This window comes from Corapipo altera, unplaced genomic scaffold (assembly GCF_003945725.1).
Source record: "Corapipo altera isolate COAL_440 unplaced genomic scaffold, ASM394572v1 165, whole genome shotgun sequence".
Taxonomy (NCBI): Eukaryota; Metazoa; Chordata; class Aves; order Passeriformes; family Pipridae; genus Corapipo; species Corapipo altera.
In genome coordinates, this window is record NW_020884954.1 from 2,100,985 (window position 1) to 2,104,843 (window position 3,859).

Below are 3,859 nucleotides of genomic sequence, written 5' to 3' on the forward strand. Positions count from 1 at the left end.
AAGCCGCAGGAACAGAGTTTCTGTTGTTGCTCACTGCAGAGCCTGGGGGGCAGAGAGGAGGCCAGAGACCCGCTGCCCGTTTCGAAGTGCCCTGGAGGTTCTCGGAGGGGGGTCAGGTTCCTTTGCTGAGTTTCAGATGTTCTCTGAGTTGGCTGGGAACAATATCCATTTTCACCGCTCCTCCCTTGTGTCCTCCCCTCTGGTGGGGAGGCTCACGCTCTCTGCTCGTCCAACAGCTGCCACTGGCCTTGGCTCCCGTGTGGGAGGGAGTGGGATGAGCTGAGAGGAGCTGGAGGTGCCATTTAACGAGATGCAGAGGGTGTCTTAGAAGTGCACAGCAGCAGGAGAGCAGGTGCTTTTGCATTTGGGTCATTTTGGGAAGGCTGTGCCACTTTAAAGGTAAACTGGCAGGGGAAATGAACTCAACTCAAAGGAGAGATTATAAATCAGAATAACAATTTAATAAAATAATACAATAAATACGATTATACAGACAAACAGTTGGTTTTAACCCGAAAAACCCAAATGTGTAACCCAGCACCCTGGGGCATGAACAGAGTGGTGTTCTTTGGGCCCCCTGAGCCCAAAGTAAAGGGAGAGGGGAAAACCTGTTGGTGAGAGTGCTGGTGCAGTCTGATTGAGAGTGGTGGTGCAGTCTGGTCGAGAGTGGGGGTCTGCAGTCTTCCTCTGGATCCCACGAGTGGTTAAAAAAGTCCCAAGACCCCAAGATTACATATCCTTCAGTTCAGGCAGGAATGCTCAGTGCCTCCCTCAGGGTGGGGAGTTCCACAACGGGTGTGAGGACAGGAGCATCCTCCTGTCTCCCAGGCCTCTTAACACCCAGTTTACAGCCTGATGAGTCAGGGCTGCTCTGGGCAGAGGGTGTAAATGGTTCATTGATAACAGTTTCTGGGCAATGGCATGGAAGGCTATAGAATACACAGTTTTGGGTTGCACCCATACAGTGATGTACTGGTCCCAGCTGCTCTAACTAGGACAAAGGCCCACCTGTGAGGTGTGCCATGGCATGTCCTGGGGGCAGGGTCCCTGTTGCCCAGCAGGACATGGCCTGGCACGGCTGGTGAGGAGCTGGAGGAGCAGAGAGACCTGATGCACAACCTCCCCCAGACACCATCAGTGTCCTCAGCAGGCTGGGCAGCTCTGGGGACAGAGATGCTCTGCTCCAAACCCTAAAGAGAAGGTGTTCAGGTCACAGGCAGCAGCTGAAAGGGGGGAGGGAGGGAGGGATGCAAGGACAGGAGCACAAGTTCTTGTTCCTACAGGGAACACTTCTCACGGCAGAAGCTCTCATGAAATAAATTCAGAAGCATAGGGATGCACTTGCACATGGCAGGGGGGTGGAATGACAGGATTTTTAAGTTCCCTTCCAACCCAAACCATTCTGTGAATCTGTGATATTTTTTTTTTGCCCTGTCTGTTTAGGGTGGAAATCAGAAGAGAATGAGAACTGACTTTCCTGCTTTGGAAGGATGGCCTTTGGTTTTGGTGCTTTCCACTCCCTGAAATACAAACATGCAAACACACACAAAAAGGCACCAGGAAAAAAAAATCTATCCCATCAAAAAAGACTGAGTTCAAGAGAACCACCCAATTTCATTTGAAACCCAACTTTTAAGGGTCCTTAATGCTCTTTTTTTTGTGTGTGAAAAGAGTGCTTGCCCCATGAAAAATGATGCAAAAGAGGTCGAAGTGTTGCTTTCCACGAAGGTGCAGACACAGAGCCCCTGGACATCGTCTGGATGTGCCTGCTTAGCTTTAGCCTGGGATTGGGCCGAAGTCAGGACTCTGAAAGAAGTTTTCATTTCAGTGAAAACTACCCTTCCCTTGGTTGGAAAAATAGAAATTTAGACCAAGACTTCATGATTACTCTATTTATGATGCTGGGACCAAATTATATATGCAATTTGTGTATCTGAAGTCCCCCTGAAATTTCAATTATATTTGATATATGTGTTTTCTTTTCCTAATTGAGTTTGGGTTTGGGCCAAATTCTTCCACCTTTATTCATGCTTTAGTAATTGGAGTCTTTCTTACTGCACACTTCAGATCTGACCCCTCTAATGCAGGTTTCCCTGAGGAAAAAAAAAAAAAAAAAGAAGACAAAACATATTCTAAGAGTAGTAGTTCTTTTTCCACCAGTCTCCATCTGGTACGTGATCTGTGATCATACCTCCAGGTCATTATGCTCGTAATGTTTATTGGAAAAATCAATCTTTAACTTTAAGACTTTACACAGGAAATATTAAAGTAAATTAGGACCCTATACATCCATTTTCAAATTTCCTTTCGACCTCACAGCACCTACTTCAAATCAAGATCTTTTTTTTTTTTTCCCCCCAAGCCTTTCCACTTTTGCATAACTGACAAAATTTCCTGGAAATCCAATTTGCCAGGCTACCTTCCCTATTATCTGCAGCCTGTATTAGCACTAAGCAGTTGCTGACATTCCCTTTCAGTATTGCTACTAAAACTCCACGAAGCTCATGCAGAATTTATATACCAATGTCAACTCATTTTTTAAAATATGTAATAGGAAAAGATCAGCCAATGCATTTCTGGCCACCTACATTTCAGGAGGTATTGGCTGGTATTGAAGTAGTGTGTGTGTGTGTGTGTGTGTATATATATATTTTAAGAAACCACACGTTTTCTGGGCCAGAATCCAAGGGCGTATAAAGTAGTTTAGTCAGTTATGACTGGATGAAGAGCTGGATGGAAAACAGAGCGTTCTCAGAGGGTTTGGGTGCATGTGGATTTCTTTCCAAAGTTAATGCGAGTGGGGGTCATTAATTTTACTTTTATTTGGGGGGATGAAATGTCGCTCCCCTGGATACTCTCAGGGAGCAAAGTGAAGCCACATCTAGCGAGGGCAGGACCATCTGAACACACCCCACTGCTCCTGCTGCTGCTGCTGGGCCGGGACAGAAAGGCTGTGACAAACAAACATTTAAAAGATGTATATACTGCAGTGACAGTTTTGGCTCTGAGGAGCCCCTCTTGAAAGGGGGGTGAGACAACTCTGCAAGCCCAGTCGGGCAGTTGGATCTGCTTGTAACGGGGCTGTCTCCAGGTGGAAGGTGCCAGTGAGGAGTAAGATATTCTTGTTCTTCACTGTTGGTATTTGATCCCTCTGACATCATCAGAGTTGATGTGTCCTTGAGGTTTCTCATGGAACCGGCTCATCTTTGCTATCCCAGGAAAATGCTGTGTTCAGAACACAGCTAAAAGTTGCTCCAGGCTGATCTTTGATGGTGCCAATGGCAAGTTGTGTAACACCAAAACAAAGGCTAAAAGCAACCAGATCTCTCCTTAAAAAACGGTGGGACCAGATCCATGAGCTGCAGGCCCAGCTCCTCCTCACCACAGGGCAGAGCCCACGATGAACAAACCCCCATGGAGCCAGAAATGGGTCTGAACACCCAAACCTGCAGGACAGCCAGACCCAGGGGTGCCTTTGGGTGCTAACCTGGTCCAGCTTTGGCAGGTCTGGGGGAGCACCACCACTCCCAGAGCCCCAGGGATGCCCAGGGGGCTGTGGCAGCTGGGGTGGGAGCAGCACAAGCCCCCTGCACAGCCCTGGCTTTGGGACAGCCCGGGCCGGGGCTGGGATCCCGGGAGGTGCAGCCACCAGCACACCCAGCTGGCTCTGTCCCCCTGGGAGCCCCTCACACAGCCAGCATCAGGTGTTCGGCTCCAGCTCTGGGATCCCTCGCTCAGATTGGCTCTGGCATTTATTTTCATTTATTTCCAAGCCCCTGGGCTACTGTAGGCTGGACTTCAGTGCTTCCAGACTCCTGGAACCTGTCGTCCTGTGCTGGTGGTTCAGAGCTCTGTAAGA